This window comes from Schistocerca gregaria, chromosome 1 (genome assembly GCF_023897955.1).
Source record: "Schistocerca gregaria isolate iqSchGreg1 chromosome 1, iqSchGreg1.2, whole genome shotgun sequence".
Taxonomy (NCBI): domain Eukaryota; kingdom Metazoa; phylum Arthropoda; class Insecta; order Orthoptera; family Acrididae; genus Schistocerca; species Schistocerca gregaria.
Genome location: NC_064920.1, coordinates 365,246,481 through 365,273,471, shown reverse-complemented (window position 1 = coordinate 365,273,471; position 26,991 = coordinate 365,246,481).

Here is a 26,991-nt window from a genome sequence, read left to right as displayed (position 1 = left end):
AATTAGAAGCGATGGAGATGAGCGCAGTTCTGAGTGTCAATTGAATATCACTTGCTGGCATGACTAGGTGTTGTGTGATGTCCTTAGGTTAGTTAGGTTTAAGTAGTTCTAAGTTCTAGGGGACTGATGACCTCGGAAGTTAAGTCCCACAGTGCTCAGAGCCATTTGAACCATTTGAACTTGCTGGCGTAGCGCAAGCACACGTGTTTACCTTTCGTCGGCTGCGGCAGTGGTGGCTGCTGGCGCGAGCTGTGAACATGAGAATCTATTCTAAATCCCTATCGACTGTTAAACCCCAGTCTGATACAATTCCTATGTATTAGGTGAAGTTGAGACTCCTAGCTGTTTCCTAGCTTAGTTAATTGGCGTGGTACACTCTATTTGGCTGGAATAGTGGGTATGTCATTGTCCTTAACTCGCTCGTAAGAGTTAACTGTCAGTTCTCGGTGGGATTCTCCATGCTAGGAGACTTTGCAATTTAACTCCTTATGAGTTAAGACGAGACTGTGAACAAGTGTTCACATAATGACTCTCGCAATCGTCTCAGCGTGGCGGGAGTCGCCTTGCTCAAACACTCGACGATTTGCTGCAAAACAAAGAGGGAATTTCTCTGTCTACAATTTACCTATATCAAAGCTGGTGACCGCACGGTTTCTTTCTGGCCAATCCAAGAGTTTGTACTTGTTATAACTCCACCCACTAGAGTTTTTGCAGCCTATCACAGGTGTCGTTTCTTTCGTAGGACAGAGTTTAACTTCTGCTACGTAATACTGAGATAAACAGCTTTATCTTTCACGCGAGTTTTAACACAGATGGCTACAGTGAGCACCAATGTTCTGAGTTTGGTTCCTCCAGACCTTAGTCTGCCATCTCCCGCCGTGTTTCTGTAGAAAGGATCTTCAAAGGGTCGTCGTTGAAAGCAGGGCAAGGGTGGCTTTCGCCGACAGTCTGTACAGTGGCTCCAGTGTCTCATTGTGTCTGTTAGATGTCCTAGTGCGTGGGTTTCGGCCTAACAATGGTATGGGCGTTGCCATCGTACAATTCTCCTTCTCTCAGAACTGCATCTTATAGCTCGGGTCTAGGAAACTACTTGCGTGCAATCACTAGTGTGAGTGTTCGTGGTTTACAGGGTGTCCAGAAAAGGGCTCCCTGATTTCAAAATTAAAAATCTCGAAAGCAAAGATCGATAGAGGAATGCAATAAACGGTATGTTTATTGTGAAAGCTGTAAGAAGTTTATTCAGCAGTTTGAAATAACAGTTACAAAAGTAGCTAACAGATGGCGCTGTACGCTGTACAGCTCATATCAGCATACATAAGTGAAATAATCGTATGAAAACAATCTTTGCAAACAATCACATCACAATGTTTTCAAAATGTTCACCATTGGCACCTCAGAGGTGGCGCAAACGAAGAATGAAATTCGCCATCACATTTCGTAGTGTCTCAACCGAAATGGATTCACATGCCACAGAAATCGCCGATTCAAGCTCGTCCAGCGTGGCGGGATGCTTCGGTTAGACCATGTCTTTCACTCTGCCCCACAAAAAAAAAAAAAAAAAAAAAATTACAGGGGTCAAATCCGGCGAATATGGAGGCCAATCCATGCCTGCACCAATAAATTTGGGATATTCCAGAGCAATGACTCGATTCCCGAAGTATTCCTCAAGAAAGCGAAACACTTGTTCGGTCCGATGTGGTCGGGCTCCATCTTGCATAAACCATTCAGTACCTGGTCGATCATCTAACGCTTGCTGTGTGGCGACAAATTGTTTCAAAATTGCAACGTAACGTGCACCAGTGACCGTTTCTCGAATGAAAAAAGGGCTAATAATGCCTCTGCTGCATACTGCAGCCCACACAGTAACTTTAGGAGAATACAGGGCTTTCACTTCACACCAATGAGGCTTTTCGGAACCCCAAAATCGCCAGTTCTGCTTATTCACGTATCCATTCAGGTGGAAGTGTGCTTCATCTGTAAACCAGATGCAGCCAACATCAAATCCTTCTATCAATCATTGTGAGCATCTGATTAGCAAAGGCAACCCTTTGTTGCACAGCTCGTACGGGTATGGCCTGGAGCGTTTGAATTTTGAATGGCAACATGTGTAGGCTCTTTCTCAGTATTTTCTGCGTGCTGGAACGCTTCAAACCAGTCTCAGATGCAATTTTACGGACGGATGACATTGGATTTCGCTGAATAATTCCAGAAACTGTGGCGATATTTTCAGGCGTAACTGCCGTTTGCTTGCGGCCAACATGCCCCACTAGATCATCAGTTACGCTGCCTGCTCGTTGAAATTTTGCGAAGAGCGTACGAATGGCTTTCGCATCGGGTCCTTTTGGAACATTAAATCGTGCTTGAAAACTTCGTCTTGTTGCCGTAGGACTCTCTTCTAACCTGTGGTACACTAGCACCAGAAAAACGCGTTGTTCAATGGAGTACATGGTTTTAATTTCTTCCTTCGGTACGCTAACCTCCTTTCACGTTTCAATAGTGGAACTGATCGCTCTGGGCTTCGGATCGGTATTTATACTAGGCATTACGTATGGCGATTACAGCGCCATCTGTTAGCAGCTTTTGTAACTATTATTTCAAAATGATGTATAAACTTCTTACAGCTTTCACAAAAAACATACCGTTTACTGCGTTCCTCTATCGATCTTTATTTTCGATATATTTTATTTTGAAATCAGGGATTCCTTTTCTGGACACCCAGTATATTCAAGGAATACTGGCTTGTTTATTCGTTTTGTCTATCAATAAATCCTACATTTTGACATAACTATGTCGTGTGACATTTTGATTTAATTGGAATTGTTTCACGAATTCAGTGTAAGGTGTGTTATTTCTTTGACACCTTACATCTTCTATAAAAGATTGATAGTTAATAATTTTTGGTTGCAATGAAAACTGTTTTTTTATGTGCAACATATAATTAGAAATAGGAAGATGTGCAGTCTTATTGACAATTAGTTGTGTTATTAGCATATGTTTTGTATTTAAATGTTGTAGCTTTTCGAACTGAAAAAAAGGAAAACGAGACTCAATCTGCCGATTACCAGTTTTGAACATTTTATGTATTCTAACCTTCAAGGAAATACCCATAGAATATGCACTTTTTGTCTGAAAAGTTGATCCCCCCCCCCACACACACACACACAAATCGAACGAGCACTCTACTGCAGACCCACACTCCTCATCGAAAAATATGACCTTTATTTAGTATATTATGGTTGTAAAACTTCGAAGTTGATTTTCTAAAGAATTTTTGAAACTTGCATCGAACTGCTCTGGGAGAGGTATTTTAGATTTCTGAACTTCAAGTATCATTAACATAGAAAATTTAAAAAAAATCCGGTTGCTGTGCTCTTGTGAGCCATATGAGGAAGAAACTGCACTCATTTTCTAATCTCAAGATTCAGACTACGTCAAGAGTTGTTACAGTCTCCCTAATTATGTTGTATGGTAAAACACGATCGTCAGTGAGCACAGATGATGCTTTCCAGTAAAGCGATATGCATCTGTAAATGACTCAAACAATAATATGTACATGCTAAACTACAATTACGGAGGTAAGACTAAAAATGCAACCTCTCAGCCTTCAAGTTGCACAGTGTTGTTGGAAACCTCGCAGTACGGAGTACCGTATCTGTTCACTAGAAGTAATAAGCTGTGATGACGTAACGAGCGATGTGGCGCCATTGTTAAGACAATGGACTCATAGATTGGAGGACAGCAGTGCAAATACTCGTCCCGCCGTCCAGAATTAGGTGTCCCATAGTTTCAGTAAAAAGCTTGAGGCAAATGCTGGGATCGTTCCTATGAGAGGGCAAAACCTAAATGTGAGCTTGTGTTCCGTCCCTAATGATCAGTTAGAAAGAACGTTAAATGCTAGACTTCTCTCTATGGGAAAGTCTTGTGGTAATGTGTAGAATACTCCATCTGCTTCAACAGTATATGATCTGTCACCAGTGGCTCTGTGTATCTTCCTATTACAAATTATTTTGCTATGTATGCAACTCTGAAGTAATCTGTAACACCGTTGGTATTAGCTAATATTGTAGATTATGGTGAAATACATTGTTGGAAACAGGCTGTAATTTCGAACACTATCTTGTTAAAATATTCCACTTCTCTTGCTTCCTTAGGCTAGGGTGACCAAATTATTTCCGGAGAAAACCGTGACACATTCACTCGGGTGCCAATGGACACCACATTCCACACGTACCCAGGTTTCTTAATTTTAAATATTAATGTTTTGTTGATACATTTTGTTAACCCGATTATTATGACTAATAATAGGATACAAAAGATTGATATAATCTAGATTATCTGTATAATTAATGACATTTAATAAACGTATACAGTAATAAGGAAATGTATTTCGATTTTATAAAATTTTACAGCCATTCAACTTTTAATCAATTAATATTAACATGAGCTTTAATATTACTGAGCACTTGTAGATGGAATTGACTGTCCTGGGAGAAAAGGGTATTTTTCACTGCCTCCAGCCTTCTTGATCATGGCCTTTGTTATTTGAGACACATTGATAAAACTCAGCACAATCCATTTTGTTGTTGTACAGGATCTGCAGGATTGCTTCAAGAGAGTCCACCTCCATTCTGTTTCTTTCATCTGTCCACTGGATATTCATGAACGAAAACATTCTTTCCACATTGGCATTATGGGCTGGGATTGCAAATAAATACCTTGCAATTATTACCAACTCAGAGTAATGCTGAAGACAGTCACGGCTTTTAAAAAAACCTACCCACTTCTCACGACATTCCAATGGTTTTTTTTTTTCATCATTCCCCTTGTGAAGACTTTCTTCAACAAATTTTGTCAGTATGCCGAACTGATCAAAGAGAATGGAATCATCGATTTCAATCTCTTTACTCTTCAAATAAAAAACTGTCTCTTCAACACTTTCCCATTTTGGCACTCTCTTCAGTAACAACCAATCAAACACCGGCGATGAGGGTAAAAATGAGGCGCTCCACTTGCTTAGATATTCTACACAAGTGTCATAAAACTTGTTAACTTCTTCTCTAAAACTCCTTTTCGCTGCTTCTAATACTTCTGGTCTTTTAAGGACAGATTTAACATTAAAAGAAATAAACTGCTGTTCTCTCCTCTTAGTAACAGTTTCCAGAATATTTTCCAAAATATCATTTACCTCTATTACACTTTTCGTGCTTCCCTCAGTTTCCTTTATCCTATGATGCAAAGTGCTAAACTGACTGTGAATGATCCATAAGTAGGCTTCACTTAAAGGGTTACTGAAAAACTGAACCAATATTTTGAGAGCTTTGTCTTCATTTAGGAAAAAATCTTTTAACCGTTCAAACAGGCGGATTACTCTTTCAATTGCTTGAAACAGTGATAACCAGCGAGTTTTCGAATGACAAATTACATTCATATATTCAGTTCCCACATAATCACATAACTCCTTAAGCTTCTCTGTTCTAACAGTATATATGTAAAAGTGTGAGTATACCTTCATGACGATAGTTTCAACATCACAGCTTAAACTGTCATCAGATGTCTGCACGCTATTGTGTAAAACATGTGCAGAGCACCCTATGCCTTCAATGTTTTCATGCAATGTTGCCTTTAATTTGGTAAATACGTTGCATTTGCCTTGTCTTTTTAAACCATCAAAGTTTGTGTTGGTGTTGTCTCCACAAAATACCGCACATTTATTTTTCTCAAGATCAAACATTTCGATAGTATTCATAGAAAATCTTAAAATTTCGTCAGATGTTACGTAGGGAACTCACCTTCAAAAGTTTGGTCTGAATTCCCTGATTAATATCGAAAAACTGAACAACAAACTGAAATATTTTAGTGGCCTTATGATTGCTGGCATCAGTGGATATCCCGTAAAAAGAAGACTTTTTGATGTATTCAGGGCTTTCCTTTACACTCTGGGGAGCAATAACTTCTTTCGCTAAGGCTGACCCTTTAGTTCTTGCTGAACTAAACTTTTTTGCAATGGAAGAATCGTCAAACATAATGCTGTTAAGCTTATTACTACAATCACTAGATCTATGTTTGGTGATGTTTTATCGTGTGGTAGGCTAGTGTAAGCTCGGCTGCTCGAACTTTCGTCTCTTCACTTGACTGATGTTTCACAAAATAATTTTGTAGAGTTTTACTGCACCTCGGTGCACTGTATCTGTCAATGTGTTTCTTTGACCTGATGTGATAAACTATGTCGGAACGTCCACCATGACTTATACTAATAAAACAGTTGCATACGGAACACTATGCTTCGTAATCAAAACGACCTTTCTTAATGAAATTCAATTCCTTGGAATAATAGTCACTGAACTTGCAGGCACGTTTCAGCATTGCGTTTCACATTACTGTAGCAATAATACCACTAATATGAGAAAAAAACTATTGCAGTTTGTCTGACAAAACATCAACTGCTACACTGTTCTGACAATGGTGTGTGTGAGTAAGTGCCGCGACAATCGGACGGTTTCAGAGCTCTGTTACAATAATACAACTTACTACTTGTTGGCCAAAGTACCGCTCAAAGTAAATTATTGCCTGAGTGTATCCATACTGATACTGTGATTACTATTATGGGACAATGGAGGTTTTAGACAAATAAGCTAAAATATATTAATTTCTTGTGTTGTATTTCCTTTAATATAGTGAAATTGGAAAAATTTGAGAAAGTGTCACGAAATGTGTTTAAAAACTGAATTCCGGGACTTTTGAGCGTCCCGAAACAAATTTTCGGGACACCGGAACACAGGGATGAAAACCGGGACAATCCCGGTTTTTCGGGACGTTTGGTCACCCTACCTTAGGCTAAAGTAGGAACGCAAGATCAGTGCTGTAATACACACATAAAAAAAGTTTTGCATCACCCCGGTTCCCAGAACTCCTGAAGATAGACATTGACTGTGGGTAATGTATCACTGTCCCTTTGACTGTTCAGAGATGTCACTAAACCCGCCCAAAGATGTAAACAACCATGCATGAGCAGCGCCTATTAGACGGACAGGGTCCGACAGCTGATCAGTTCCAATCATTCCACCAGAAAGGATGTAAACAGTTCGTGTTATCTGTAGTTTAACCAAGCCTAGACGGTCAGTAACGCGGTTCGATCGTGTGCGCATTGTTACTTTACGCCACAAAGGGCTCTCAACAAGGGAAGTGTCCAGGCATCTCGCAGTGAACCGAAGCGATGTTGTTCAGACATGGAGGAGATACAGAGAGACAGGAACTGTCGATGACATGCCTCGCTCAGGCCGCCCAAGGGCTACTTCTGCAATGGATGACCGCTACCCACGGATTGTGGCTCGAAGGAACCCTGACAGCAACGCCACCATGTTGAATAATGCTCTTCGTGCAGCCACAGGACGTCGTGTTACGACTCAAACTGTGCCCAATAGGCTTCATGAAGCACAACTTCAATCCTGAAGACCATGTCGAGGTCCATCTTTGCAACCACGACACCATGCAACGCGGAACAGACGGGCCCAACAACATGCCGAACGGACCGCTCGGGATTGGCCTCACTTTCTCTTCATCGATGAGTTTCGCATATGCTTTCAACCAGAAAATCGTCGGAGACGTGGGTGGAGGTAACTCGGGCTGAACGCCTTAGACACACTGTCCAGCGAGTACAGCAAGGGCAGAAAGCTGGAGGTTCCTGCTGTTTTGCGGTGGCATTAAGTGAGGCCGACGTACGCCACTGGTGGTCATGGAAGGCGCCGTAACAGCTGTACGATACGTGAATTCCATCCTCTGACCGACAGTGCAACCATATCGGCAGCATATTGGCGAGGCATTCGTCTTCATGGGCATCAGTTTGCGCCCCCATCATGCACATCTTGTGATTGACTTCCTTCAGGATAACGACATCACTTGGCTAGAGTATCAGCATGTTCTCCAGACATGAATCCTATCCAACATGCCTGCGATAGATTGAAAAGGGCTATTTATGGACGACGTGACCCACCAACCACTCAGAGGGATCTACGCCGAATCGCCGTTGAGGAGTGGGACAATCTGGACCAACAGTGCCTTGATAAAATTGTGGATAGTATGCCACGACGAATACGGGCGGGCATCAATGCACGAGGACTTGCTACTGGGTATCAGAGGTACCGGTGTGTTCAGCAATCTGGACCAGGTCTCGCTGTATGGTGGTACAACATGCAATGTGTGGATTTCATGATCAATAAAAAGGGCGGAAATGATGTTCTGCTGGTCTCTATTCCAGTTTTCTGTACAGGTTCCGGAACTCTCGGAACCGAGGTGATGCAAAACTTTTTTTGATGTGTGTAAATCCCAAAGGATCTACAATCAGAGCACAACGCAAGATCCACTAGAAAAATAACGCTATCTATCCAAATATAAACTGTATCGGCAGTCGACCTTACTTGATGAGGATTAATTCGTTTAATCGAGAATTTTTGGATGTCTGATACTAGTCACATAATAAAAAAAATTCCTAGATGTAGTCAGTGTAGTTAAGGGTGTGCAGATAACGAAGGCCAAATGAGACGAATGTACCGGTAGTTGAGACAGTTAGTGTTATCAAAGATAAGTTCTTGAAGTATGGTTAAGTCAGTAACGTCTATACATAGTTTTCTGGTGGATAGTTTCCTGGAGGCACTCTGATGTATGTACAATTGTGGGGAATATGACTGAGAAACAGTTTTTGAAGAATTGTGACCAAATAGTAGTAAAAGTGTTTAGGAAGGAGATAAGTATTATGCTGATGGAGCATTCGTTCTGCTTAAAGGATTCCTTTAAGAAATACTGATCAAACTCAGTAATATGCATCCCAACATTTTCAGCATGGAACTGAAGAGACAAGTGTATCAGTTTTTAAAGAAATAAATAAGACAGTAACACTGGACGGAAGCAGTTAACAGTGAACACAAAAAATGTAAAGTCGGATTGATGAACAATTCCTCTTTATATGAGCCATGGCATGTACCCTGTGGTATAAACACCATCGGGCCAAAATTTCTCGTAACTGATTTCATTCCTGGAATATAAGCGACGTCACTGCAGTAACTATGATGACAGCTTGATCCAACAATAGTAAACAATCGATGAGTTTTCAATTATAGCTTATGCAAGATTCTATAAATGTGCTATGATGTGGTGGCATAGTCTTTTGACTTACACGGATAATAATCGTGACTAAACTAAACATATTAATTTTATGTACATACATGGAATTGATTAAATATAATTAAATTTTATAATTAATATTTTAAAATTGCGAGGAGTAAAACAAATGAAAAGGTATGGTTGAGCGGAAATTGAACCCGAGGCAACAAACTGCCTGTCAGTAGCTTGACCACTGGGCTATGGCTCCATTAAACCTCTCTTCAAATCCCTTCATATTCTACACTTCTACACTTGCACACTGCTTTACACTCACTCTCAGCGAAAAATGCTCACCTGGTGCTGTGAGCAGTGTAACATCATATGGTAGGAAGGGATGACATCACATCGGAGCATACATAGTTGAAAACAGACATCTGTGTCCCTTCTCTGAGTTGATTGTAGATTGGCTGACAATCCTTTCAGTACTCAACATTGGTTCCAAGTTTTCACGGAGAGAGAGCTCAGAACACGTTTTCGTCCATATTATTTGCATACCAGTACACATTCGAAGAGAAATGGCTTAATTGTAGTGCAATTTCCGGCTTCTAAGAGAAACTAAGCTCAATTTCTCCTGAACAGGCAATGAAGGCCCAACGGTACCGACATGCCGCCTTGTCGTTCTCTGCCCACAGGCTTCGCTGGATACGGATATGGAGAGGAATGTGGTCAGCACACCGCTCTCCTGGCAGTTTGCGAGACCGGAGGCGCTAATTCTCAATCAAGTAGATATTCAGTTTGTCTCACAAGGGCTGAGTGTACCTCGCTTGCCAACAGCGCTCAGCAAACCAGATGGTCACCCAACCAAGTCCTAGCAAAGACCGAAAGCGCTTAACTTCAGTGAGCTCCATTGGAAGAGAAAGGCATAATTTGAGCGAGATTTCCAGCTCGCTTTGGAAAATAAATGGCGTAATTCTAGTGTGATGCTAATCTAGCATATTAGCACACGACACCCCGCCGGCACTGTGGCTATTCGACCAGTTGTCAGCTGATAATGTTAAGTGGTCGTTATGTGGCCACTGTGTGTCAACGCAACAGTGTCAAAAATCGAGCCGAGCAACATCTTTAAATCAAGTATTTAAGACATCTCCAGGATGTTTCGAAGAAGAGAAAAGTATCTTGAGTCATGAACAAAAACAACAATGCATGGACGCCTGCCACGACTAGATTGACATGCAAAATGCAGACAATTAATTTCTGAAAAAAAATTATCACAGCTGACAGGACATTGCGATATCAATATGTACGTTCCACAAAACGACACACTGCATAAATTAACATGACGGGACAACAGTTTGGCGACATAAGACATTAACGCCAATGTTCAACATGCCAGTGAAGAACTTTTGTGACTGTTTTACACGGTTGCCTGAACACGTGTACGTTGTACTCAAGTTGGAGGAGACAGCTGAACCATTAAAACCATCGTCTTAACTTCACTCTATTTTTTATTAGAACAGTCTCGAAACATTTGACTGACGCCTGATGAGCGAAAACAATATGACTATTGCCCACCGTGGTACTGGACGCCGCCTATTGGCGTTGGTGACACCTGACGCGGTAAGAGAGATTTATAAGTGAAGGAGCCGCGCGGAGTGGCCGCGCGGTTTGAGGCGCTATGTCACGGATTGCGCAGCACCTCCCGCCGGAGGTTCGAGTCCTCCCTCAGGTGTGGGTGTGTGTGTTGCTCTTAGCGCATATTAGTTTAAGTTAAAGTAGCGTGTAAGTCTAGGGACCGACGTCCTCCGCAGTTTGGTCCCTTAGGAATTCACACATACTTGAACACACCTTTAAGTGAAGCAGAGACGAATGGGAAATCATTCTAGCAACGGCATGGGCCTCAAATGGGGAAATCCACTGACATAAGCGACTTTCACAAAGGGTAGTTTGTTGTGAAACGGGAACGAGCTTCTCGGGAACGGCGTGGCTGGCCTGCTGTTCGCGTACTACCGTCGTAAGCATCTATGAAAGGTAGCTGGGGATGGGTGAAGCGACGACTAGGCGACAAGGTGTTGGACGTCCACACTTCGTCACCGAACGAAGTAGTCAGAGGTTTGCCGGGTCTGTAAACAAGGACAGGCCTGTCACAGGCATGCTACAGAACGCAATTTTTGAGTATAGCGCATATTGTCCAATATGAGGCTCTGCAGCAGACGATCCAGACGGGATTCCTGAATGGACTGTGGATCATTGGAAACGTCGAATGAATCACATTTCACGTCTCACAAGAACGATGGTCGTATATCCGTCATCATGGACGTGAACGGGTGTTCGAAAATAGAGTTGTTGTATATGTAATTATTCGAATGAATTCGTTACTAGCGAATATTCCACAACACTCAAAGTAGCTTACCTTTTTTTTTAATTACCTAGAACTTTTCGTTATTCCCATATTCACCTCCCGCACGCAGTTCGTGCCTGACACGAGCGGAGTTAGTAGTTTTCGTATTCATTGTCCCCAGGGGGCTCCGAGTAAGGCAAAGTTTCGTCACTCGCCTCTCTTCTTCACAGCACGTTTCTTGCTGATTCAGTAGCTTCATATTCCTCTAATTTCTTATACTCAGTTGAGAAAGTCATTAGTGACACGGAGTACAGAATATACTTTGTAGGTCCACATTTTTTTTTTTTTTTTTTTTTTTTTTTTTTTTTTTTTTTTCCGCGAACAATTCGTGGCTGACTCGAGTAGAGCCAGCGCTTTTTGTAATCCTCCAACTCCTTGCCTCCTCATTCGTTTCGGCACTTGTAATAGATCGTGTTAGTCACTTGTTATGGAATTGTATGCCACATCAGTACATTAGACCTACCTACGGTATTAACAAAGTGATCAGTGTGTTTACAAGATTAAATAATTATCTGATGTGAAGAGATAGACTGGGTTTAATTTACAATGATTCGTAATACTATTAGAATAACTTCATGTTAATGGTAATTTAGTACATTTTCTCGTAGTCCGCCACAATCATTATGTTGAGAGAAAGAAGGAAACTGTGAACATATTTCAGAGAGAAGCCAGGAAACAACGCAAAGTGTGATTTATTTCGACAAATACATTCAGTGAGAGGAGGGTCTACAGCAAAAGTGGAAAAATTTAAAAAGGGTTTTCCGACGTTATGGCGTTCTACTTGTGTATAGTTTATTTTCATTAGAGCTGCAACGTATACACACGTTTCTACACTACCATCCCCCCCCCCCCAAAATGCCTGTGAATTCCTAAGGGTAAGGGAGCAAACTTCTGAGGTCATCGGTCCCTAAACTTACACACTACCTAACTAATTTATGATAAGAACGATACACACAACCACGCCCTAGGGAAGACTCTAACCACCGGCGGGAGGGGTCGCCATGTCTCTCGTCTTCAAGTCAACAGTGTGAAAGTTCTCACAAAAGTGACACTGTGTGTTGAGCAATCTGAAAGTCCTAGGACGGGACATCAAGAAGTAAGTTACACATTGTTGTGGCACACCAGATAACTTTTATTAAATGCTGCAAAACACTACAGAGTGACACAGTTAGACAACACAGTTTCTCAGCGCAGTGACCAAGTCTCTGCGAACAATGATCGGAAAGTTCTACTAGCCGTTCAGCTCCTTAACGATAGAAATGCTCTCCTCGGTCATGGAGCAATCCGAGAACTACTGTGCGAAGGTCCTCACTGTCAGAAAATCTCTTTTCTCCAGGTACGCTTTCAGCTTACCAATATGGAAATTACCTGGTGCCACATGTCGATTTCCCAATCAGCGTGCTCATTCTACGGCGATAACGGTATGTTCTAGACGTTTTATTGCATCGACGTCCAGTAACGAAACTAGTGAGTAACGAATACTTTGTAGCATGTGTGAGTCTTGACAACCTCTAATATGTACTATGCAAAATTTAGTAGTTACTTTTACAGCTCTATTCGAAATATGCACTGCACCACGGACAGACTTCTGAGGGAGTCAGCATTGTACTATGGGGGACATCCGCCTGGGCTTCCAGGGGACCTGCGGCAGTAATCGAAGTCATCATCACTGCTGTGGACTACGTGAACGTTACTGCGGACTACACTCATCCCTTCATGCTTGATTTCTCTCACGACGACGATCGCACCTTCAATGAGGATAAGTGTCCGTACCACAAGGCCAGAATCGTGATACAGAAATTTGAGGAACACTTACGGTGTTATCTTGGTCACCAAATTCGCGTTATTTGAACAGATGTGGGACGCTATCGAGTGACAGAACTACGCCTAGATATCACCCGACCACAGTGCACATACACTTCTGGAAATTGAAATAAGAACACCGTGAATTCATTGTCCCAGGAAGGGGAAACTTCATTGACACATTCCTGGGGTCAGATACATCACATGATCACACTGACAGAACCACAGGCACATAGACACAGGCAACAGAGCATGCACAATGTCGGCACTAGTACAGTGTATGTCCACCTTTTTCAGTAATGCAAGCTGCTATTCTCCCATGGAGACGATCGTAGAGATGCTGGATGTAGTCCTGTGGAACGGCTTGCCATGTCATTTCCACCTGGCGCCTCAGTTGGACCAGCGTTCGTGCTGGACTTGGACGTGCAGACCGCGTGAGACGACGCTTCATCCAGTGCCAAACATGCTCAATGGGGGACAGATCCGGAGATCTTGCTGGCCAGGGTAGTTGACTTACACCTTCTAGAGCACGTTGGGTGGCACGGGATACATGCGGACGTGCATTGTCCTGTTGGAACAGCAAGTACCCTTGCCGGTCTAGGAATGGTAGAACGATGGGTTCGATGACGGTTTGGATGTACCGTGCACTATTCAGTGTCCCCTCGACGATCACCAGAGGTGTACGGCCAGTGTAGGAGATCGCTCCCCACACCATGATGCCGGGTGTTGGCCCTGTGTGCCTCGGTCGTATGCAGTCCTGATTGTGGCGCTCACGTGCACGGCGCCAAACACGCATACGACCATCATTGGCACCAAGGCAGAAGCGACTCTCATCGCTGAAGACGACACGTCTCCATTCGTCCCTCCAACCACGCCTGTCGCGACACCACTGGAGGCGGGCTGCACGATGTTGGGGCGTGAGCGGAAGACGGCCTAACGGTGTGCGGGACCGTAGCCCAGCTTCATGGAGACGGTTGCGAATGGTCCTCGCCGATACCCCAGGAGCAACAGTGTCCCTAATTTGCTGGGAAGTGGCGGTGCGGTCCCCTACGGCACTGCGTAGGATCCGTGCGTCGCTGCAGTCCGGTCCCAGGTCGACGGGCACGTGCACCTTCCGCTGACCACTGGCGACAACATCGATGTACTGTGGAGACCTCACGCCCCACGTGTTGAGCAATTCGGCGGTACGTCCACCCGGCCTCCAGCATGCCCACTATACGCCCTCGCTCAAAGTCCGTCAACTGCACATTCGGTTCACGTCCACGCTGTCGCGGCATGCTACCAGTGTTAAAGACTGCGATGGAGCTCCGTATGCCACGGCAAACTGGCTGACACTGACGGCGGCGGTGCACAAATGCTGCGCAGCTAGCGCCATTCGACGGCCAACACCGCGGTTCCTGGTGTGTCCGCTGTGTCGTGCGTGTGATCATTGCTTGTACAACACTCTCGCAGTGTCCGGAGCAAGTATGGTGGGTCTGACACACCGGTGTCAATGTGTTCTTTTTTCCATTTCCAGGAGTGTACTTGCCGATCTGTGCGTCTATGTCTGGTGCCTCTTACCTCCGGAATCCTACCCAGGATCTGCAGAATCCATACCACACAAAAATTGCTACTGTGTTGCGTCCCAAAGGTGGAACAACACACTAGTAATCATGTGGTCATGTTTAGTTCATCAGTGTACACCGAGGTGTCAGAAGTCATGGGATACCTCTTAAGGTCGTGTCGGATCTCCTTTAGCCCTGCGTGCTGGACTAACTCGGCGTGACGTGGACTCAAGAAGTCGTTGGAAGATCCAGGCAGAAATACTGATCCATGTTGCCTCTATAGCCGTCCTGAACTACGGAAGTGTTGCGGTTGCGGGCTGTTCTGCGAGAACTGGTCTTTCGATCATGTCCCACAAATGTTCGATGCGATTCTTGTCGGACGATTTTGTTGACCGAAACATTCGTTCGAATTGTCTAGAATGTTCGACAAACCAATGGCGAACAATTGTGACCCGGTGATACGACGCATTGTCATCCACAAAAATCCCATCTTTGTTTGGGAACATGAATTCCATGAATGGCAGCAAACTGTCTCCATGTAGCCGAACATATCCATTTCCAGTTAATGATCGGTCCAGTTGGACCAGAGGACACAGTCCACTACATGTAAACACAGTGCATCATCATGGATTTACCACAAGCTTCTACAGGGCGTACGGTTTCATGGAGTGTGCTCCACATCCGAACCCTACCATCAGTTCTTACCAATCGAAATAGAGACCATCTGACCAGGCTACGGTTTTACAGTCGTCTAGCGTCCAACCGAAATTATCAGGAGCCCAGTAGGGACGCTGCAGGCGATGTCGTGCTGTCAGCAGGAGCACTTTCATCGGTCGTCTACTGCCAAGGCCATCAACCTTCAACATTGCAGCGCGTCAGCAATCATTTGTTAATATATTAATGGACTGAGATCCGCCTCGATTGCGAAAAAACACCTAGAGTTTACCTAGGTTTCGGTGTAGATAACTACACCTTCTTCAGAACAATAAACTCAAAAGTGTACACCATTAAGTTAAGTTATTCTTTTGACTTTGTTCACATGTACTTTTATGTGTCATCTTTTTCTTTTATAAATATATAGCTATGCTGAGCTTTTAATTATTGACAAAGGTCTTTATAGACACTTTTGAGTTTATTGTTCTGAAGAAGGTGTAGTTATCTACACCGAAACCTAGGTAAACACTAGGTGTTTTTTCGCAATCGAGGCGGATCTCAGTCCATTAGGCCATTAACGCCTAATTTCGACTACCGTCGTAATGGATACCTTAGTCGTACGTCCCAGGTTGATTTCTGCGGTTATTTCAGTGTGTTGATTGTCTATTAGCACTGAAACCTCTAAGTAAACGCGATCGGGCGTCGGAATATTGAATTCCCTAACGATTTCTGAAATGAAATGTCCCATGCGTCTAGCTGCAATTACCATTCCGCGTTAAAGTCTGTTCATTCACGTCGATGAGCCATAATCACGCTAGAAATTTTTCGATATCAATCACCTGAGTGCAAATGACAGCTCCGCCAACGAAAAGCCTTTTTATGCCTTTTATAAATAATACTATCACCGTCTGTAGATGTGCATTTCGCTATAACGTGACTTTTGTGACTAAGAGTATGCGTCAAGATCCATTTGTGCACTCTGAAATGAGATAAAGCTCAAAAGTGAACATAGTGCCACATAAAGTGCTTCTTTAAAACAAGTAGCCTAAAAGAAACGAGATATTTCTTTGAGTTTTTTCTGCCACCATCGTAAGGAACTGACTAACGTGTTAGCAGTTTACATGCAGCAGTCTGCCGAACTGCATTTTGACGGCCCCATATAAACGACAAAATATTTATACGTTTTACCAGAGACTGTATCAGTCCATGTGATGGAAGGATTCAAGTACCGCCATCGATCTCGTTGGAATATAAACAGTTCGGTGATGTTTTATGTGGCGTCCCAGTATCAGACACATACTTCCATGCATCACTAACGCTATAACCACTGTCCTGATCAAAACTGGTGTTGGAGACACTTCGATATCAAGAAACGAAGATGGGTAAAACTTTAATAATTACCAATAGATCCTTTCTTCGACCGAGAATAATTGTAGTTACACTACTGGCCATTAAAATTGCTACACCAAGAAGAAATGCAGATGATAAACGGGTATTCATTGGACAAATGTATTATATTAGAACTGACATGTGATTACATTTTCACGCAATTTGGGTGCATAGATCCTGAGAAATCAGTACCCAGAACTACCACCTCTGGCCATAATAACGGCCTTGATACGCCTGGGCGTTGAGTCAAACAGAGCTTGGATGGCGTGTACAGGTACAGCTGCCCATGCAGCTTCAACACGATACCACAGTTCATCAAGAGTAGTGACTGGCGTATTGTGATGAGCCAGTTGCTCGGCCACCATTGACTAGACGTTTTCAATTGGTGAGGGATCTGGAGAATGTCCTGGCCAGGGCAGCAGTCGAACATTTTCTGTATCCAGAAAGGCCCGTACAGGACCTGCAACATGCGGTCGTGCATTATCGTGCTGAAATGTAGGGTTTCTCAGGGATTGAATGAAGGGTAGAGCTACGGGTCGTAACACATCTGAAATGTAACGTCCACTGTTCAAAGTACCATCAATGCGAACAAGAACTGACCGAGACGTGTAACCAATGGCACCCCATACCATCATGCCGGGGGATACGCCAGTATGGCGATGACGAATACACGCTTCCAATGTGCGCTCACCGCGCACGGATGCGACCATCATGGTGCTGTAAACAGAATCTGGATTCATCCGAAAAGATGACGTTTTGTCATTCGTGCACCCATGTTCGTCGTTGAGTATACCACCGCATGCGCTCCTGTCTGTGATGCAGCGTCAAGGGTAACCGCAACCATGGTCTCCGAGCTGATAGTCCATGCTGCTGCAAACGTCGTCGAACTGTTCGTGCAGATGGTTGTTGTCTTGCAAACGTTTCACCAGGCAACGCCGGTCAACTGCTGTTTGTGTATGAGAAATCGGATGGAAACTTTCCTCATGTCAGCACGTTGTAGGTATCGCCACCGGCGCCAACCTTGTGTGAATGCCCTGAAAAGCTAATCATTTGCATATCACAGCATCTTCATCCTGTCGATTGAATTTCTCGTCTTTAGCACGTCATCTTCGTGGTGTAGCAATTTTAATGGCCAGTAGTGTACTAAATTCATACACATTCTCCATTAACGTACCTTGCAGCAAAAGATCACACTTTAAATGACCTTAAGTTTCTTCTTAGGTTCAACAAACCAGAAATTAGACACACTTGTGCAGAGAATACCATCATTGAACGCTTCCATTTGTGGCCGTTTCATCCTGTTGATAAAACCGTACCTACCTTGCTTAATGGATTGTTGTTTCAATGTGGGTTCCCTGTGTCTGCTCATTTCACAAGAATTTCATTCAGCCAGCAATGTAATATGCAGAACAGCGGTACACAGTATCTGGAATTTTAATCATGAGAGCCGTTGATGTTAAATGCGACCATAATTATTTAAGCATTTGCGGCTACAGCAGTATTAATGCAAATTGCTATCAGTATCCCTAATTGCGTTAATGGGCACACATGAAATTGAGGTTTCCGCCGGCGGATTTCCACACCATGTGGTTTTCGTAGCTAGGCACCCACATACAGCAGCAGCTGTCCTTTTCACTGTCCGAGCATATATTTGCACGGCTGACAGCTATCGTGTATTATTATTTTTATGGGTAAACATTCAGCTGAGGTAAAGTTTGAGTTTTCTCCGCTCCCTTAATTATAACACTGAGACTGCAGCAACCATTTCAAACAGCGTCAGAGTTCTCTTACGAGTGCAGGCATATATCTAAGCCAGAAAACTTTTTTGTGCTCAACAAGGAAATGTTACAAGTCTTTAAGTACTGAGTCCCGAAGCCACTTTTGTGAAATGCATCTGGACACTTGATTCTCCGAACAAGACATCGTTTCTCCACTGTTAGTGCTTGTATAATTTACGGATTATCGAGAAATTGAACAGGTTTCTTGTCATATCGTACTGTGTACACCGATAAGCCACAAAATTACGACCGTCTGTTTAAAGAGCGCTGGTCCACGTTTCGAACATACTGCGGTAATGATTCTGCGTGGCATGAATTCACCCAGTCCTCGGTATATTTCCGGAGGTATCTGGCACAAGACGTCTACGCGCAGACCAAGCAATTTCTGTAAATTATGTGCCAGTGGCGGTGATTCATCCGATTAGGCGATATATCTTTTGACAAAGACGCAAGGATGAACTCTTAAATCGTGAAGGAAGATGATAGTAAAAATGTCTAATGACATTCCTTCTTCTGAACTGCAACATAACAGCTGTTATTATTATTTCAGTTCAGACGTCTACGAGCTCACGTCAGCTATATTGAATTAACAGCAAAATTTAGTTTGATCGTACATGTTTAAAAGCGAAGTCTTGCACCTTTAACACATTGGTGTGAGACAATTCTTTGTGCTCCGGTAACGGTTCTGTGAAATATGCCACACTGGGTTTTCTTCTTCTTCTTCTGGCATCAACGCGATTTGGATGTAAGTTGTACTAAATGTATTTTTTTTTTTTTCGAATTGTGCAGTCCTAACGCATCGACTACACAACGACCAGTGCAGCGCCAGGAAGACAGAGTTCAGCACCCCCTGTCAACGCTGACTTAACCAACCGCCCATCGCTGGTTAGCACAGTTCGGTCGCAGACTTCGAGAGCACCAGTACTGACAAGGGAGTCTCCCCATCACACCCCCTCAAATTTACTGCTAAGATGGCCAAGTGGATAGCCCATCAAAAACTGAACACAGATCACACATGAAAACACTAAGAAGGTATACTGAACTATGAAGAAAAAAATGGAAACTGTGAACCGTCTAAGCTCAACAAGTGCAACACTGAGGAGTGTTTAACAGCCATGGCTCATGGTTAAGTGGTCACGGTGCTGGACTATGAAATGGGTGAGCCAGGTTCCAAACCCTCCGCCCCATTTTTTCCCCACAACTTTATGAACTGTCTGTCCGATCATTGAAATGTTTCTTCTGTTTCTACAGTCTTGGTAGTTGTCATACTATACATTGGTCATAGAATCTGAGTCACGTGGTAAGAATACATTACTGTCGCGAGTAAACGTGATGAACAGCGAGAGCAGGCGAGATACCGTATAGACGTCTCACAGAAATGAAAACAACAAATAAACGGATGTGAGCTATGTTACAAAAAGGAATTCAAAAGTCAAAACTTGCAAAACGGAACGCAATTACAAAAACGGTAAGAGCGTGTGTTTTGACAGATTCAAATAGCTCTGAGCATTATGGGACTTACCTTCTGAGATCATCAGTCCCCTAGAACTTAGAACTACTCAAACCTAAATAACCTAAGGATATCCCACACATCCTTGCCCGAGGCAGGATTCGAACCTGCGACCGTAGCGGTCGCGCGGTTCCAGACTGTAGCGCCTAGAGCTGCTCGGCCACTGCGGCCGGCTTTTTGACAGAGCACAGAGAAACCGCGTGATTGTGAAACTGTTGTGTTCATTTGTTGCAGCTTATATGACAAACTGCTATGTTTTCATCATTTTCTTAGGAGTGATCACATTCACATTCATACTAATACCTACCTCAGTTGAGAAGACATCTCTCACTCACTCACCTGGCGTGCAAATTAGATCCTATCATATGACGCACGTACTGTCACTAATACCCTGTTTGATATACCAGGCGTTTTTTTTTTTCTGGTGGAGGATTCGGTTGACTTGTCGCCGTGTCGTCAAAGGCTTGCGGTTCCCATTCGAAAGCCGCTTCCTTTCGGGTGCCAATAGAGTAGTTGTGCAGAATCAACTTTTATTATAGGTCCCTTCGTTACACCTCGCTGTTGCAAATTGACATTACATCACGACATAAACACGAATCTGAATACAGCGAATAGCGTAAAAAATTAAATTAAAAAAGGTCACGAGGGAGTTTTGAACACGGGTAGCCCGCTTTCCAGCCCAACACCGGGACCTTTTAATCATGACGTCATCGATTATCTAATTCCCTCAATGTTTTATTTTTTAATCTTGGACCATTCACTGTTTCAAGTTTGATTTTTTTTTCACGGTTCAGGACATCTCCTTCCTGTTTTCATGCTTAATCTGTGTTCAGTCTTTGCCGGGCTGTCCACTGGGTCCTCTTACCACAAAATCTGAGGGGAGTGGTATGAAGAGTTCTCCTTGTGAGTAATAGGGAGATGATACATAGTTCTGAGTGTAGTAACAGTATATTAGTGTAACTGCATGCAGGAGGCACAAGAAGCACCTCAAGCCTCCTCATAACAAGAAATTAAGTTACGTTTCTTTTCTGTTTAGTAATAAAGTAATGTAGTAATTAAAAAGTTTAAAGTACAGATTATTTTGGATTCCTGACACCGGCCATCGCAGCTTTTCTCTCCTTCCTTTTTTGTGTCCATGCTGACTCCCACAGTAGCCGACACAACATATAGCGCCGCGGATTCCAGAACCAATGCTGTCTTCGCTCTTCGCCGCTCCGTCGCAGTGCGTCATTAATATTTCTATCTTTTCCCGCAGAGGAGCTTCGCTACTAATTGTGCTCTTTCTTGCAGACTAGCAGCAACGTTTCCGCCAGTTGTGTATCTGAATTGCTTATATAATTTGTTGCATCGCTCCTCTCATTATATTGGCCTCTACCCCGCCTCCCACACCACCTGCGCCTACGACTCCGGCTTCTGCTGGCTTTGATCTTATGCAGTTTATCCAATCTCAGAGCCACAAAATGTGGCAACTGCTGACAACAGTCTAGCAGCTCATTACTACAGAAGCCGCTGCTGCATCAGCTCCGCCACGACAGCCAGCCACACCCACGGCGCCGACTCCATGTTTTCCACCGTCACGAGCTTCCAATGGAGAACGAGAGGAATGGAACGAGCACTAAGCTGAGTTCCACGCTCATTGTGCTACACCTCAAGCGCAAGGTACTGTGAACCGTTCGTATTTCTTGTCAACGGCTGGCTCAGAAATTATTTCTGTCTCGCAGGCCAGAGTTGCTACTATTTGAAGATTTAGTTTCCGCCCTCACTAAGTATTACGAAGAGCAGCACAGGTCACTGTAGTTCGTTACAAGTTCTTTCGAGTGTGGAAAAAGCCAGAACAGGCATACCGTCAGTGTGTCAGTGAACTTCAGGGTTTGACAGGACAGTGTTGTTTTCTGTGTAGCTGTGGAGAGTACTATAGCGACGCAGTGATTCATGATGCAGTTACGTACAATGTGCCAGGCAATAGGACTCGTGATCATATTTTCAAACATTTTGATCCTATGAAACTTCCTGGCAAATTAAAACTGTGTGCCGGACCGAGACTCGAACTCGGGACCTTTGCCTTCGCGTGCCAGTGCTCCACCAACTAAGCTACCCAAGCACGACTCACGGCCTGTTCTCACAGCTTTACTTCTGCCGGTATCTCGTCTTCGCTGCATAGTGAAAATCTCATTCTGGGAACATTCCCCAGGCTGTGGCTAAGCAATGTCTCCGCAATATCCTTTCTTTCAGGAGTGCTAGTTCTGCATGGTTCACAGGAGAGCTTCTGTAAAGTCTGGAAGGTAGGAGAAGTAAAGCTGTGAGGACGGGGCGTCAGTCGTGCTTGGGTAGCTCAGTTGGTGGAGCACTTGCCCGCTAAAGGCCAAGGTCCCGAGTTCGAGTCTCGGTCCGGCACACAGTTTTAATCTGCCAGGAAGTTTCATATCAGCGCACATTCCGCTGCAGAGTGAAAATCTCATTCTGGATTTCGGTCCTACTTTGCTAAAAGTTTTACAGATTTTTGAACATCAGGACTCGTATGATAGTGTCGTGGCAATCTTTGCTTTGATACAAGTTTTACAAATTAAACCAAAGTTGTGTCTGACCACCTTGCTCAAGCAGGCCACCGCTCTGTCTACAGAGTAAACAAGTGTCAAAGCTTGTGTCTGCTGTCATATATTGTCCTTGCTGATTTTCCACACATAAAAGACAAAGTTGGTCACTTCGTTTGTGGAAAGACAGGTCATGCACAGTCTGTGTGCTTCCAAGAGAACAAGAATTCTATCCACGTTCGCTCTGATAAGCGCGGAGCATCTTCTCACTCAGAGAATGCATTTTTTTCAAAATTGGGCACCGGTACTAACTGTGACCAAATTCAGGATGTGCCTTTACTCTGCCCAAGTGTTGTGTAACGACAGTCAAACAAACTGTTTGAGAACTTAATCATTACCGGATGTCTTATGCGACCTCCATAAGACACTGGCGCTTCCGTTACATTACTTAATCGCGCCCCTTAACTAACAGTTGGGTTCACCGTAGCTGACAGAATCTAGCACATAAATTACGGTGTATAACAGTCAGTAGATTCCAGTTCTTGGTACATGTAGTCTGCCTGCCACGCCAGAACAGTGACATTTGCGTTAGCGGGAACATATTTCTCGGTTAGATTCACTTGAGTTATTTGGTCTTCGTATTCAAAACAATGTGCTTTGTTTCTGCTTTCAACCCAAAAGACAGTGTTACTCATTTGATTGAGGGGTCTCCTGTTATAATATTTTGAAGGACTTGGCAGACCAATTGGAAGACATGGAGCACGTTACAATGAAGGACAATGCACAACCTAAGTTTTTGCGGGCGCGTCCCGTCCCTCATGCACTTACAAACGAAGTTGCAAGTGAACTTGAAGAATGGCAAGACAACGGTGTTATTGGTCCTATCCAGGCTAGTCAATGCGCTTCTCACTTAGTAACCTTACCAAAAGCCTTCTGGAAGACTTCGTCTTTCTGCTGACTTTAAAATCACTGTGGATCCACAAGCGAAAACTGATACTTATCCGTTGCCTCATTCCGAGCAGTTAAGGGACAAACTTGGTACAGGCCGCTGTTTTCCAAAAACTGACTTACGCCATCCGTATTTGCAAACTCCGCTAGGTGAGGTGTCTCAGAAAGTGCTTGTGGTGGACGCACATTTAGGGTTGTTCAAATTTTTGCTCTTACGCTTTGGGATCGCTTCCGCACCTGCCATATTCCAATGCTACTTAGAACAGCTTACTGCAAAAGTTCCATTCTGTACAAATTACTTGGACGATACTGTGGTGTCAGCACGTACACGGGAGGAACATATCAGTAACCTTCGTACGCTTTTTCAACTACTTTCAGCTGAAGGTTTAAACTGTCTCCTGGATGAATGTTCCGTTTTTCAGACTGAAATTCAGTGCTTAGGCCATGTTCTTAATAGCCTAGGTGTTCATCCCCTTCACTCATATTTGGTACCCATTCGGGATCTCCCTGCCCATCGGGAAAGTGACGGAATTGCAGCCAGTTCTCGGGAAGTTAAGACACTGTAAGCGGTTTATACTCAACGGAGCCCAGATCACGGTTCCAATACATTTTTGCGCCGGAAGAATGAGGCTTTTGTTTGGACTAAAGAGTGTCATGGCGAACTCCAGAAACTTAAAAATGCGTTGTTGAGTGACAGATGCCTTGTTCATTTCGATCCCGCTAAGAATGTGGTTTTGGCAGTGGACGCTTCTTCGTACGGAATCGGAGCTGTGCTCTCGCACAGATTTGTTTCGCAGGACGGACCGATTGTTTTCGCTTCCAAGTTACAGACCAAGACGCAGTGTAACTATTCCTAAATCGAGAAGGAAGCGCTCGCTATTATCTTTGAGGTGACAAAGTTTCACCGTTAGGTGTTTGGTCGAAAGTTTTACCTAGTGACTGACTGTAAGTCTTTGTTTCATCCGTACAAACTACCTAGTGACTGACCGTAAGTCACTTCAGTGTTTGTTTCATCCGTCCAAACCTGTTTCGCAGCGTAGGGCTCAGAAGCTGCAACGTTGAGCTTTGTTATCGTCACAGTATCAGTGTGAAATCTTGTTCCGGCCCGTAACGAAGCATGAAAATGTTGACGCCCTTTTCCGCCTTCCTGTTGGTCCTGACTGAATTCGTACGTTGTTGTCAGATCGATGCATGTGACACTGAACTTTTACAGACTTTTCCATTGCGCTAGAAGAAAATTGCTCAGATCACATAAGTAGACCCTGACCTGAACCTTTTATTGCGCTACGTCCGTTCTGTTTGGCCGCCTTCACTGAAAAACATTCAGAATTATTTTCTGGGCCGATATTTTGCTCGTCGGCATAGCCTCTCCGCCGAGCACGGTGTGATTTTGTTGCACAATGACTCTGGACATTAGAGTGTGCTTATTTTCAAAGTGTTTCAAAAAGATGTGTTGCGATTGTTCCACCAAGGACATGTGGGAATCGCACGCACAAAACTGTTAGCGCGTCGGCACTATATCTGGCCAGGCTCTGGAGCCTTCATTGAACAGATGACGTCACAGTGTCGCGGTTGTGTTGCAAAACTATCGCCCCATCGCAAACGTTTTCAGCTTGGCCAAAGTCTTAATCGCCGTGACAACGAGTGCTTATTGACTTTAAAAACTAAAGTAAACTCCTCCCGAACAGGCAACGAAGCCCCAATGGTACTGACCGCCTGCCCTGTCATCTTCAGCTCATAAGCGTCACTGGATGCGGATACGGAGGGGAATGTGGTCAGCACACCGCTCTCCCGGCCGCAGGTCAGTTTCCGTGACCGGAGCCGCTACTTCTCAATCAAGTAGCTCCTCAGTTTGCCTCACAAGGTCCAAAAGCGCTCGGCAGACCGGATGGTCACCTATCCAAGTGCTAGCCCAGCCCGACAGTGCTTAACTTTGGTGACCTGACAGGAACCGTTGTTACCATTGCGGCAAGGCCGTTGGTCGCATATTGACTCAGTTGGTCCCTTTTGGAACACTCGTTGGCTTACTGCTGTGGACTCTTTTTAGTAAATATCCGTTTGTAGTACCCATGAAGTCAACTACGTCGCGTAGTACCAATCAGGCTTTGTCATTTAATTTTTGCTTAGTAGGTTTACCTGAAGTGTTGGTTACAGACAACGGCTCACAGTTTACGGCTCAGGACTTTGAACAGTTTTGTACAGCCAGTGGTATCACTCACCTTGCGAGTGCTCCGTTTCACCCTCGGTCGAACGGCGAAGCTGAACGATTTATGTTTACCTTCGAGCAACAGATGAAAAAACTACGTGCACACTGGACTCGCATTCGTGAGGACAATAGTTCAAACCCGCGACCGGCCATCCTGCTCTAGGTTTCCGTGAGTTTCCTAAATCGTTTCAGGCAAATGCTGGGATGCTTCCCTCGAAAGAGCACGCCAGACTTCCTTCCTGCCAGCCGCTGTGGCCGTGCGGTTCAAGGCGCTTCAGTCCGGAACCGCGATGCTGCTACGGTCGTAGGTTCGAATTCTGCCTCGGGCACGGATGTGTGTAATGTCCTGAGGTTAGTTAGGTTTAAGTAGTTCTACGTCTAGTGGACTGATGACCTCAGATTTTAAGTCCGATAGTGCTTAGAGCAATTTGATTTTTGGCTTCGTTCCCCATCGTTCCGTAATCCGCTGGGACCGAAGACCTCGCTGTTTGGTCCCCAACACCAGGTCAACCAACGAACCAACGTGCTTCCCACGCACGGAAGCAAGCGCTTCTGCTCTTCCTCGTCGCCAGCGGAGCTTCTAGTTGGCCGGCGCCACCGCATGCTGCTCCAGTTGCTGCAACCACCCCAACGCACGGCGCCTCCCACGCCCTGCAAGTATGAATCTGTTCTTTTCAGAGTTTTTGGTCGCGCCAGGAACTGGGAGAGGGAAACGATTCGTAGAAATTTGGGCGCATGTATGTATTTAATTAAAGGTTTTGCTGGGTTGCTGCGCCGTCAGAACAAGTTTCATACTTGTCGAGTGCGAGATTCTTCCGCAGATTTTCTGTCCACAGACTCGCTTCCTACCCGGATTTTGCGGCTGGCGCTTCCGTCCCCGGGGGCCTCTTCGGCACCGCCTGCGGAACCGATGGAGCTGGACCCGTCGCCTTCGCCGCCGCTGCAACTCAATTTCCGGGCGCTCGTCCTGGCGGCCGCTGTGGACACGGCGCCGTCGTCGTCCTCGTCATCGCCGCCGCTGACGTCATCGCCGCCCTCTCCATTTTCCTACGGTCCGCCTCAGGAACAGGGTGGGCGCCCTTTCGGGGGTTATATGAACGATGTTCCTGTCGGTGAGGAGGAGGGATGTGGGGC